Source organism: Vulpes vulpes, chromosome 5 (assembly GCF_048418805.1).
Source record: "Vulpes vulpes isolate BD-2025 chromosome 5, VulVul3, whole genome shotgun sequence".
Lineage (NCBI taxonomy): Eukaryota > Metazoa > Chordata > Mammalia > Carnivora > Canidae > Vulpes > Vulpes vulpes.
In genome coordinates, this window is record NC_132784.1 from 74,745,743 (window position 1) to 74,759,086 (window position 13,344).

The following is a 13,344-nucleotide window of genomic DNA, read 5'->3' on the forward strand; positions in this document are numbered from 1 at the left end:
GGCAGGGAGCAGACCGCCTAGGACCTGGGAAGCCATCGAAATGCCTGTGCTTTTTGCTATTGTAGAGAGAGACTCCAGAGGCCACAGGAGTGGGTATCAATTAGCGTGAGATGAAAAGGTGGCCCCTGGCTAGAGTACAGATGAATGAGGAGAGCTGCCTGCTGGCTCTCTGGGGTTTCTTTTTTTTTTAAATATTTTGTTTATTTGAGAAAGAAAACATGAGTGGTGGGAGGGGCAGAGGGAGAAGGAGAAGCAGACTCCCTGAGAAGGGAGCCTGATGTGGGGCTGGATCCCAGGACCCCAGGGTCATGACCTGAGCCCAGGGCAGGTGCTTAACGAACTGAGCCTCCCAGACGCCCCTGGGTTTTCTCTCCTCACCCAGTGGCTGAGGTGACTATTCCTGAGTCAAGGACAGCTGGCTCTCCACTTAGTGCACCCAGCGCTTTCCTCCTGTCCTTGCCAGCTGGGGCCTTGCTGGTCACTGCTAGCTCCCCAAACTCCAGCTGCCTCTTGAGGCAGCAATTGCCCTGTCAATGCCTTCACTCTCCCTCTGGCTGCTTCCTTCTTGTCATTCAGGTCTCAGCGCAGATGTTACCCCTTCGAGGGGCCTCCCCAGTCCAGAGCGTCAAGGAGCTCATTCCCCAGCGATGACTATCATGTTAGCCTGTTTGGTTAACTTCTTGGCCTTAGTCACTGGCTGAACCAATTAATTAATTTGTTGACTCCATTGTCTCTCACAGGCCCCAAGGGTGGAGGCCTGGGCGCATTGTGTCCCCAGTGCCTGGGACAGTGCTGACAGGATGATTAGCACTCATCCCACCTACTGCAACCAGCTAGTGGTCTGTCTTGCCCCTTAAATTTGAGATAAGAAGGCAGTAAGGCATGGACTCTGGTGCTCGGTAGACTGGATTTATCTGCTTGCTGTTGCCCTTGGGCAATTTTATTTCTGTAAGCCTCAGTCTTATTGTTTGTAAAATAGGGATAATTTGTGTAAACACCTCATGAAAGTGTTTTCAGGAATGACAGGATGCATATAAATTGCTTGACTCAGTACCTGGAACTATTATAATTGCTAACAGTTGACCATATCATTCTTGTCCTCCCATCATGTAATTTTCTATCAAATGTTCCAAACTCCATTTTTCCTTAATCAAATACTCCAGAGCAGTGCCATTCCATAAAACTTTGATAATTGAGATATCCTATGTCTGCGCTGCCCAGTATGGTGGCCGCTAGCCCCATATGGATTTGAGCACTTGATATGTGGTTAGTGTGATCCACAGCTGATTTTTAAGCTTTTTAAAAAATATTTTATTTATTTACTTGTGAGAGAGCAAGCAAGAGAGAGAACACGAGTGGGGGAGGAGGGACAGAGGAAGAGGGAGAAGCAGACTCCCCACTGAGCAGAGAGCCCAACACAGGGCTCAATCCCAGGACCCTGGGATCATGACCTGAGCCAAAGGCAGACGTTTAACTGACTGAGCCAGCCAGGTGCCCCTGATTTTTAGAATTGATTTAATTTTCATTAATTTAAATTTGCATCTAAATAGCCACAGGTGGCTAGTAGCTACCATATTGGACAGCACGTCTCTAGAAACTGTGATGGGAAGAAAAAGCTTTTCCTTTAATGAAAAACATTTGGGAGAATTTAAAATAAATGCAGTACTTTTTAAAGGAATCTTTACAGATCTAAATTTACTGTATCCGATTTGGAATACAAGCATATATTACATAGACTTTGATGGTTGGGATGGTTAAATATACAAAAAGCCTTAACAAAAAGAGAGTTTTCCTTCCTTTTCTGCTCCTCCACTGTCTTCTTCCTCTTCTCTACATCCAATTATTCCATTTCCTTTCCAGTTTTCTCTTTTCTTGCTGGGGCCTCCATCCTCTGGCTAGAGCTGAGAGCAGCCTCAGTGGATGGAAGGTGGGCAGGGAGAAAGCTGCCTTGATTCATTTCTCTTGTGTTTCCAACAAGGCCCTGGCACCATCTTGGGACTGCCTAGATCTAGGGGAGGGCTGCCATTTGGGTCATTCATTAGAGTCCGGTAATCAAGAACAATGCAGGACAATCTAGTAGGAAAATCATGAATTTTTGAGGTAGGGGATTCCTTAGCAATAGTCTGACCCAAACTCTTCATTTGATAAAGACATTAAAACCCAGAGAGAAGTGACTTAACCAGGACCCAGGACTCCTGACCACCCACCCCCCTCCCCCCTGTGCTGGTTGTAGAACTCCCAGTGAAAGAGCCCACATATTTTTCCAATTCTTTTTCTTAGAAACAAAAGCAATTAAAACTCAGCTACACTAAACCAAACCAGACTTTTACATTTTGTTTTCCTATTCTGGAGCCTTTTAGGCAGATCTCAGTAAAAACGTTTGGTCTCAATCAATAGGGAAAATGTTAAAGGCATTCTTTGAGTTCCTTTTGAAGAATAACTCTGTTCTAGAAATGTTTGCATCAGGTGTAAAATCCTTATTATAAATGAACTTACTGAATATTGCCTGGCTACTATATTTGTATGTTTGCTTTAAAAAAAAAAAAAGCACGTGGCTGAATGCTGGTAGAAAGCTATTAACCCGAGTATGGCAGGATTTTACATATTATTTTCAAAGCATCTAAGCGAAGCATAACAAGGTGTTTTTCATATTTAACATTCATCAGATATGGAAAAGAGCCTTTGACAACACGCAAAATAGTTGAATTTAACAGACTTTGTGTAAGAGTACTTATTTCTCCTAGCAATTAGATACTGGTGTGCTTAGAGTTAAATATTAAAGCTTTAGAGTAAAATGATTGTTCTGAGGCCTGGAAGCTGTTTGAGCTTGGGCAAGTGACTTAACCTTTCTGAGTCCAGCTTCTTTGTCTTGTGAAATGGGGTTAATATTGTACCTGCCTTGAAGATTCGCTGTAAGAATTAAGAGAATCTATGTAAAGCTTATAGCATAATACCTGACACATGGCAAGCAAACGGTCATCATTGACTCGCTATTACTATTATAAGAAAATGTGAGTCTTGCAAATTGAGTGCTGTGCAAATGAAAATTATTTTAATTATACTGATAATCTGATAACATTTTAATTATAAAAAGGGCCTCAGATTCTTTAAGGGAAAATTTGAAAATAATGAAAAATACCTAAACAATAAAGATCACCCATAATGTTACCATTCAAATGCAACACTTTTTTTCCTACACAGCATAGGTTTGTCTTGTATATATCATTTAAAATTGGATTTCTGCCTTTCATGTTATTTCACTATCTTCATGTTTGTCAGAGCAAATATATCGCCTACTCAAAGCAAGCTTATGAGACTTCATGCGTGTTTTCTCCTAAGTGAGGATCCTTTCCCTTCTTTCAGTTTATCTTTTTGTACTTTTATGGATCTCTGTAACTTGTTCAATGTTCCTTTTGGAGTTAGAGTAGAAATCAATGATTCTCAACTCTGACTGCACAGTAGAAGCACCAGGAGAGCTTTAAAAAACATAGTAATACTCCTATTAATAAATAGTAAACATATTTACTAATACATTTACTAAAAATCCCATAGTAAAATATCCTAATTTTATCCACATTTCTAGGGATGGGGCTGAGCATCAATATTTTTATTTTATTTTTATTTTTTAAAAGATTTTATTTATTTATTCATGAGAGACACACAAAGAGAGAGAGGCAGAGACATAGGCAGAGGGAGAAGAAGGCTTCATGCAAGGAGCCCGACGGGGGACTCGATCCCGGGACTCCAGGATCATGCCCTGAGCCGAAGGCAGGCACCAAACCGCTGAGCCACCCAGGGATCCCCTATTTTGTTTTTTTTAAAAAAGATTTATTTATTTATTTGAGAGAGAGAGAGAAAAAGAGAGAGAGAGAGGAGAACAAGTGGGAGGGGCCTGGAGAGGGAGAGAAGATCCCAAGCAGACTCTCTGCTGAGCATAGAGTCCTTCTTTGAGTTTGATCTCATGACCCTGAGATCATGACCTGAACTGAAACCAAGAGTCAGTTGCCCAACTGACTGTGCCACCCAGGTGCCCCTATTTCATTTTAGACTGAGAAAGGGAGTGTACCTGTTGGGAGAAGGGGAGAGGGAGAGAGAAAGAACCTCAGGCAGACTCCCCACTTAGCACAGAGCCTTACATGGGGCTCGATCTCAGGATATTGAGATCATGACCTGAGTCAAAATCAAGAGTTGGATGCTCAAGCAACTGAGCCACCCAGGCACCCCCGTATTATTTAAAAGCTCCCCAACTGTTTATGTAAAGAAACAAGTAAATAATTGTATAATTTTCTATATCATTATTGCATATCTTTCCTAAATACACTTTTTTTTTTAAAACTGAAAAATTCCTACATTTTTGTGGTATTGCTGCCAAAAATGCATAGCTGGAATCTAATCATTAGGAAACATCCAACAAATCCAAATAAAGGAACATTCTACAAAATATCTGGCCTGAATTCTTAAAAAATGTCGATGTCTTAAAAGACAAAGAAAATTTTTGAAACTATTCCAGAGTAAAGGAAACTAAGGAGACATGACAACTGAATGTAAAATGGAATGTGGATTTTCTTCTGCTATAGAGATTATGGAAATAATTTGAGAAATTTGAATATAAAGTCTGAAGATTTGAAAATACATCATCATTAATAAAGGATCAAGGGATAAGAGGGCTTGTGTCTAATTCAGTCTAAAAAATTCAGAAAAAATATATGCGCTAGATACATATATATGTGTGTGTGTGTGTGTGTGTGTGTATCTATATATACACAGAGAGAGAGAGCCAGAGAAAGAGAAACAGAGAGACTCAGAGAGGAGAGGAAATGATAAAATAAATTAGGTGAAGTGTTAACATTTGGGGGATCTGGATGAAAGCTATGTGTAGTGTTCTTGCAAATTTTTCATAAGTCTGAAATTATGTCAAAATAAATAGTTAATTTAAAAAAAAACCCTAAATTCTTACATGGACTTTAAAAAGGAATAAAATAGGGACAGAATTTTTAAATGCAGATGGTTTTTGTAAATATAATCCATTGCTACATGGAGAGACATGTTACTTAAGAAGAGATTGTTCTAAGAATATAGGCGAGGGAGCTCTCTGGGCGTCTGTTTTCAGTCATCTGCTGATTTAAGGACCCAACAAATGCTGGCGGAGTACCTCCAATAGAGGGCGGTGCAACCTTATGAAGAATAAATCACATCACAAGGGTTTTGGGTACATCACCCAAGGTAGATCCTACAGCGTGAACGAGTGGAGCAGCGGCACTGAGAATCTTAGAGCTGAATTCTGTCTACATCCCATTTTACAGATGAGCAAACAGACTCAAAGAGGGAAAGTACTCGCCCAAAGCCATCGTCGCATGCAGAACAATGGTCTTGCAGATAATAACCAGTTACCGTGGGAGGCTTACTATAGGACAGGCGCTGCATGTACTAAGGGCTTTACGTGCGTTAGCTCTTTAATTATACCCGCTCTTTCTTTAACCTGAAGTTGAGGCCCAGAAAAGTCAATAACTTTGCTGGCGTCACTAATGAATGAGATGCTGGCTGTGCTCATAGCTAGGGTGCCGTTCTGTCCTACAGCTTGGCTGGGATCCCTACCCTTGAAGGCCTGATCACCTCTTAGGGGTGCAGAACACAGCCATCAGAACAGAAATTGATCTTGGCATCTGTTGAGGACGCATGCACACAGGGATCCAGAGATTCCTGGGATCGAGGAAAGCTGGAACCACAGGGCATTGCGTGGCCAGGTGGACATGGGTAGGTTCATAGACAGTGAGGAGAAGGCAGAGAGGGGAGAGAAAATAGAGAGAAAAGCATCAGGCCTTGCTGGGGGAAAGGCAGTGAGGCTCAAATCTTGACTCCTTGCCTTGCTACCCTACATCAGCCTCTAATGAATCCATCAGCTAATCTTGTTAGTTTTACTTCCAGAAACACCTGTAATCTCTCCACTTATCCCCATCTGAGCTGCCACCCCCTGGCTCAAGCCACATCTGTCCTCACTATGACTCTTCAAAAGCCTCCAGCTGGTTCCCTGCTTCTTGTCTTGTACTAGCCACACTTCATTCTCCAGACTGCAGCCAGAGTCATCTTTTAAAACATAGACCAGACCATGTCACTCTCCAGCGGGCACCTCCGAATGGTGTCCCATGCACTTAGAACTGAGTCTGAAGTCCTCACCAGGCTCTGCTTGAGCTGGCCCCTGCCCACCTCCCTGACCTTTCCTCCCAACCTCGTCCTTGCTCACTTTGCTTTGGCCCCGCCGGGCCTTTGTCTTACCCCGAGAACACGTGAAGTTCGTTGCCACCTTCAGGCCTTTGCATGTGCTGTTCCTTATGTCCAGAACACTCTTCTTTCAGGTCTCCACGTGGCTGTCCCCTTCTTCTCTCCTGTCCCCCAGTGGAATGGGGCCTGAAAGAGAACTGGAAATGGGATGAGTCGGGTTCAGAGGTGGCAGCTCGTTCCGATTCTGCAGTCATGATGGTTTGTGGATGACACCATTCGACTCAGTCTTTATTTTTATTTTATTTTTTATTTTTTTTAAAGATTTTATTTATTTATTCACAGAGACAGAGAGAGAGAGAGAGAGGCAGAGACACAGGCAGAGGGAGAAGCAGGCTCCATGCAGGGAGCCCGACGTGGGACTCGATCCTTGGTCTCCAAGATCACACCCCTGGCTGCAGGCGGCTCTAAACTGCTGCGCCACAGGGGCTGCCCTCGACTCTGTCTTTAAAGGGTAAACAGCCAGGTCAGAGGATTTTGGAGTTTAAAAGTCTAGCCCCAGATGGGACTCAGTCCACATCTTTTTATTTTACAGATAAGAAAAAATGAAATTAGAGCCGGGAAGTGACTTGCCCAAGGCCAGAGGGCCAGAAGAGCTTCCTCTGTCTTCCGGAAACATTCCATCTCTTGTAGTTAGCTTTCCTCACCTAGAAAATGCAGACACAAAGCCCTCTGGACAAGAGCCCATGAATATTGTGAGAGGGCTTTGCAAACTGAAACGAGGGACTCAGGTGATCTTTTATTATTATCTGGCCATAACTGCCAGCTTGGCTTTAAGCTCAGGCCTCGATTCGTTCTTTTAACAAACTTTTATTTACTACCTACTGTTCTCAGTGCTGGAGTCCTTGCAGCCAACACAGGCCCTACAATTCTGAATCCTCACAGTACTTACATTCGGGTGCAGTGTGTGCATATGTGTCTGCGTGCGTGCACATGTGCGTGTATGTGTGTGTGTGTTCTGTGGTGATAAGTGCTATGGAGAAAAGTTCAGCAGTTAAGGGCAATTGGGAGTGGGAGAAGTGCTGGAATTGTAAATGGGGCTGGGGTGGGGTGTCAGAGAGGGCGCCTCAGAGAAAGCCACCCAGATTTTGGACTGCACTTAGCCCAGAGGTGGACCTTTTAAAATGAAGAAAAAAAATTTTCCTTAAAGAAATGTATTTGTTTTGAGGCAGGAGAGTCTTGAGGGAAAGGCTGATTTTGCTGGGGTCTGCATCAATCACCATCAGACACTGCCTTGGAGTGAAGGCTGCAGAAGTGAAACTTTGGCATCAGCACTCTTCAGACCATCAGATGGAACTTTCTGCTTCCTTCTCACAGACCAGACCCAAGCAAATGACCTCAGGGAGTAGCAGCAATGATTTGCATAGAGGCTGGTCGTCAAATCTCTGAGTAGTTTGGGAAGGGGGCAGGAACGACATGGTGGCACCCTACAGTGTGCTGAGTGCATTGCTAGGCTCCTCTATACCCCATTTCCTTTTATCCTCCAGGCAGCCCTACGACTTAGGATACCATTGTTCCCATTCTGTAGAGGAGGGGACTGAGGCTCAAAGTGCCCTTGTGGGTTGCCCAACATCAGTGGAACAGGGAAAGTGATAGATCAGAGATTCAAACCCAGATCAGCCTGGCCCCATATCCTGTGCTCTCCCTGTGACATCACAGTCCTTTCCCAGGACTCCGGGCTGGAGTGGTTTTGAATGCAACTATTGAAACTTTTCCCAGAAGGAATTCAGAAATTGCATCTTCCAACTCTTTCATTTCACAGATGGAACGAGTTAGCAATGTGAACGTGTGTCTAAACACCTGGCAGCTGTGCCATAGATGTTGGCTTCCTGTCCCCACAGCTTAGAAACCAGAGGTATAGACAGATGCCCAGGTTACTTGCCTGAGGTTACACAGCAGGTTAGCAGCAAACCTATGCTCTAAGGCTGTCTCTGGGTTTCTGGATCTCCACGCCCCACCACCTCCCCAGGCACATAAGGCTTAGAAGTCAAGGGCTGTGGTGTCAATGATGAAGAGAAAGAGAAAGAACTGACAGGCCTGCAGAGGCCCTGATGCTTACCTGGTTCAGGAGGAAATTGAGGAGAAAGTCTAGAAGTCCCTGGTTCCCTACACCACTGTCCCCTGCTCCTCTTTCCCCTAGATAGGAAGAGATGGGGGTGCAAGAGAAAACAAGCTTGTATTCAGTTTTACAGCAGGGCAGTATTTATTTTGCCCTACTGGGTGCCAGGCACCCAATCCCAACCCTTCAGGTACTGGCAGGTTAATGAGGGACCCAGAAGCAACCACACTGAGATCTGAACATTCAGCACTACCTGTGGGGTCAGCATCAGTTGCTGTGGGGGCTCAGGCATGGGAAAAATGAGGTTGAGTGATGTCTTCAAGGCCACAGGGCTGGTAGGGGCCTCTTGTGATGTCTCCACATGGTGATACTTTGGCAGAAATTCCCTGATGATTTCCAACCCATGTTTGTCAATGACCTTTTAAGGCTTCTGTGAAGACGATTAGCACAGGGGACACCTGGGTGGCTCAGTCTGTTGAGGGTGGGACTCTTGATTTCAACTCAGGTCACGATCTGGGGTTGTGAGATAGAGCCCCCCATGCCAGGCGGGGAGCAGAGGAGCCGACTTAAGATGCTTCCTCTCCTTCTGCCCCTCCCTCCCCTGTGCTCTCTCTCTCTCTCTCTCTCTCTCTCTCTCACACACACACACACACACACACACACACACACACACACACGAAAATGTTTATTACAGGGGAATGGCTGATGGGGGGCGGGGTATGGGGCCAATGACAGGGAACAGCCAGGAGCCAGCGTGTGATGCCCAAGTCACTGCTGAGACTCCGGCCCCAGCGCTGCATGGACCCGCATCTGCCCTTACATGGACTTCCTTTTCAGAGAGCTTTGCTGGGAGAGGCAGGACGGCGTGGTCCTTGGGGGCTGCTGTGTGGGGCTGGTTGCCTTGGCTCAGCACTAAGGAGGTGCACCGAGAGAGCACTGATAACGCAAGAGCTAACATTAATGGGCCTACATGCAGGACCAGGCTACATTTTGGGAGTGGGGATGGGGCCCGGTGTGTGTGCCTCTCCCATGCAGTACGTGATCAGAGGCTAAGGGAAGGGGTGAGGGGTGGGGAGGGGGTGCTAAATCAGGAGGAGGCTTGACTCACATTGAATCGTCCCAGGACCAAGTCAGGTCATGTTATTTTTCTTCCCATTTCGAGGATGAGAAGGCAGAGGCTCAGGGAACTCGAGGTTGCACAGCCTGTAAAGATTAGAGCTCAAGGCTGTTTAGGCTCCACTTTCCCATCTGTATGGGCGTGTGTACGTGTGTGTCTGTGTGTGTGTCTGTGTATGGGTGTGTGTGAAAGAGAGAGAGAGAGAAGGGGAGGGAGTTAATTTCTTCCTTCTATTTTAATAAGAAAATGCTATGGAAGGGGTGGGGGAGGGGAGAGGGAGAGATGCTGGCAGTTTCCGTTTCTAGGAGCTAAAGGTCCTGAGCTTCTGGAGCTGTCTCCCTTTGTTTGGAAAATTTACCAGGATGGGCCTTTATACAAACACAGGCAAGTCCCCGCCTATTGTCCTTGGGGAGGAGGGTGGGGTCACCCCAATCTCTACACAGAACACTAGTGTAGTTCTCTTTCATGAAGTGAGTCCGTGTCTTCTTAACAGACCTTCACCCTTGAGGAGTGAGAGAGAGAGACCGCCCTGGAGAGAGACTCCAATGGGATAGTAGATGCCTCCTGGGGAGCTACTGAAGATCAAATAATGGAGGCTAGGAAGGTACCTGGGGCCCTTATGATGGGCTCCTCTGGGCAAGTCATTCATTCATTCACTCATCCCTGTGTGTGTCATGGGCCCTGCCAGGCTTTGGGAATACACTCGGCCAGGTTTTGAATTGTCCTGAGTGGAACCCTGGGGGAGTTAAAAGGGCAGCAAAGCAGCCCAAAACAGGGTAGCTAAAATTGGAGCTGACTTAACTGTTGGACGAGAGGCTCTGAGTCATATTAATATTTGGATACCTTAAAATCAGGAAGATCAAATGGAGCATAAGATAAACTCACAGAATCTGGAATCAGGGAAATGCATCTTAAAGATGAGTTTGGCTGGTAGAGATGATCTTTTTAATTTTGATTTTAATTTGAATGCCTTTATGGCAGGGGCTGTGTTCCTAACGTCCTTGGTTCTCCCCACACCTGAGCAGCCCCACCTCAATCACACATGTACCTTCTCAGCCACCTGCACAGCCGGGATGGCTAACAGTTTTCCACCCTAATAGTAGATGTCTCAGAGCTTTGAGTCTGTTTATTCAAGTATTAATGAATCAAAAACAGATTTTCAGAATGTGGCAAGGTTTTAAACTTTGATCTTTTCTCTGATTCTCAGGGTAATGCAATAATGGTGATCTTGGTTGGTGACATTTATTGATGATAGTGGTGATTGGTGATAAATAATTGTGAATAAGCTGTCATTGTTTGCATTCATTCCATATATGTTTATTGAGAGTTGCTGTGTGTCAGCACTTTTGTAGGTCTGGGGAATACAGCAGGAAGAAGACAGACAAAAATGGAACTTGAATTTCAGTGTGGGTGGAGGGAGATAGACAGTAGGGAAGATACATGAATAAAACGCATAGTCTATGAGATGGTGATAAGTACTAAGGAGAAAAAGTGAGAAAGAGTAAGAAGTGTTGGAGGAGGAGAAGGGGTTGGATAGTGTGGCCATCACAGGCCTCACAGAGACAACGAATATTTAGTCAAGACCGAATTAAGTAAGGGAGCTAGCCACCTGGGGCAAAAGCATTCTAGGCAGAGAAGACAGCAAGTGCAAAAGCCCTGAGGTAGGATTGGTCTTGTGTGTTAGAAGAGGTATCAATACATCATGCACAGCTCCAAGCTCTTTCACTCCATTAAGGGAGATACTATTATTGTTCCCATTTCCAGATGGGCAAACTGTGGCCAGAATCTAAGAAACTTACCCTGGGTTAAATAAAAGGCAGAGCCAAGATTCTAACCCAGACAGTCCAACTCCAGAGCTGCGCTCGTAAGTGCTAAGCTATGCTAAAGAAGTGATTTCCTGAGCCTGGGTAGACCTAGGTTCTGAAGATTTACACCTCCAGCTCTAAGCAGCCTTCCCAGGCTGGAAGGAAAACCCTGGGTGTGGTGGCAGGGGAGGGAGTGACTCAGGCCTTGGCCGGCTTCCTGCTGAGTCATTGCTGATGGACTACAGAGGGAGCCCAGTGGCACTCAGGCCTCACCTCCTCACACTGACAGGTTCCTGCCCTTGGGGGGAGATGCCTGGCAACAGGCTTTAACCACACACCGTGGTTAAACTGGTTGTCCACCGTGGTTGTCCACACTCCGTGGACAAATTTGTCTGACTTTCCTAAGAACTTCATTGTGAAATTGTGGGTGGGCTCCATGTCCTGGTGTTGCCCCACAGCCGGCAAAGGGGAGCAGCCCTGGAGTCTGACTTTCAGCCCAACCTAGCCCTGAATTCTCCAGAATGTCCTGGATGGATACATTCTGTCCCTTGTTGGGCTGTCTGTCTTTCATCTTGGGTTGATCTTTCATCTCCAAGAGCAGCTAGCTGTGTGTTTGGCACGCCCCCACAAAGAAAAACAAGGTGCTCCCTGGGCCTCATGATGCTCATCCTCTTGACATATTCATTCACAGTTACAGCAGGGAGGGAGTGGGTAAGTACTACAGCATGTACATCGAGTCCATTAAGATTGTAAAATAGGGATCTGTGAATGATAATGGCTAACATATCTTGAGCCCTTACTATGTGCCCAGTTTTCTGAGCACCTAATGCGGCTTACCAATTTTCAAAACTCTGATCAACACCTGATATGAGAGATGCTTACCCTTTTATAGATATGAAAACGAAGGCTCAGAGATGTCACAGCTAGGAAAGGGCAGAAAGGACATTAGGCACCAAATGCAGGAGTCAGGAAGGTATAGGCTGGATTTGGAGAGCTCTGATGGGCTGGAGGAGAACAGAGGATGGAGGGGGAGTCCAGCAGGAGACAGATCTCTCAGAAGAGAGAGGGCATGGAGACCAGACAGTGAAGTTGGACTTGAGTTCATGGTGATTAGGAGCCACTGAAGATTTTTTCAGCATGTCTCCCTTTGGTGCCCTAAGGCTGTAGCTTTGTGGCTCTGGCTTAGGGTCACCTTGGCATGTGAATCATGTGCCATAGGGGATCGACCATAAACAGTAGGAAGGACTCAAGACTCTGTGAGGTGAGGAAATGTCTCATTTTCTCCTTGCTCACCAGGAATCCTGTCTTTCCTGACCTTGTGCTGTGGAATATCCTAGATAAAGAGCTGTATGTTCCAGGAAATGTCCTGACAGGTGCTGCCCATAGCTGGTGGGTCTTCTCCTTTTGGGACCCCTTCCCCCACATCCCAATTCAACTCTCTTCCTGGCTTTCATCTCTTTATTCCTCACTTGTAATGTGCACATTAGTTGTTTCTGTCCAGTTGGCATTTCTACTTTTTTTTTTTTTTTTTTTTTGGTCAAAACGTCTTCTCCCTGTTCTCACTCTGTGATCTACTGAGTTTGCCTCATGATACCTTCCTTGGTAGACTCCATTAGTAGACTCAACCTAGTCTCCCTCTTCTGTGGCATGAGAGACCCCAATTTCATTCTGGGTGGTGTCACTGCATGGTCACCCCAGGCAATGGATCATGATATGTCTGTGCCAACAACAAACATGTTTCCTACCGCCCTAGACTCCCTTGCAGCTAGAGCATCCATGTGACCCAGTTTTTGTTAATAAGACCCAAGGGGAAGTAAGCACTGGGGCTTCTGAGAAAGCTTTTGATTTTTTTTTTAAAGATTTATCTATTCATTCATGAGAGAGAGAGAGAGTGAGAGAGAGAGAGGAGAGGCAGAGACACAGGCAGAGGGAGAAGCAGGCTCCCCATGGGGAGCCTGATGCGGGACTCGATCCCAGACCCCAGGATCACGCCCTGAGCCGAAGGCAGACACTCAACCACTGAACCACCCAGGCGTCCCATGCTTTTGATTTTTTTTGGCAAAAAGCAAAAGTTCCCGTTTCCTCTG

The 13,344-nt window shown here is 45.6% G+C and overlaps 1 long non-coding RNA gene across 1 annotated transcript; it reads left to right on the forward strand.

Annotated features, from left to right (window-relative positions):
• The first annotated feature begins 6,350 nt into the window (after window positions 1-6,350).
• LOC140598904 (uncharacterized) lies at window positions 6,351-7,053 on the forward strand. Its single transcript, XR_012001450.1, has 3 exons — window positions 6,351-6,477; window positions 6,562-6,730; window positions 6,812-7,053. It is a non-coding gene; the product is annotated as an uncharacterized lncRNA (long non-coding RNA).
• Window positions 7,054-13,344: the final 6,291 nt, after the last annotated feature.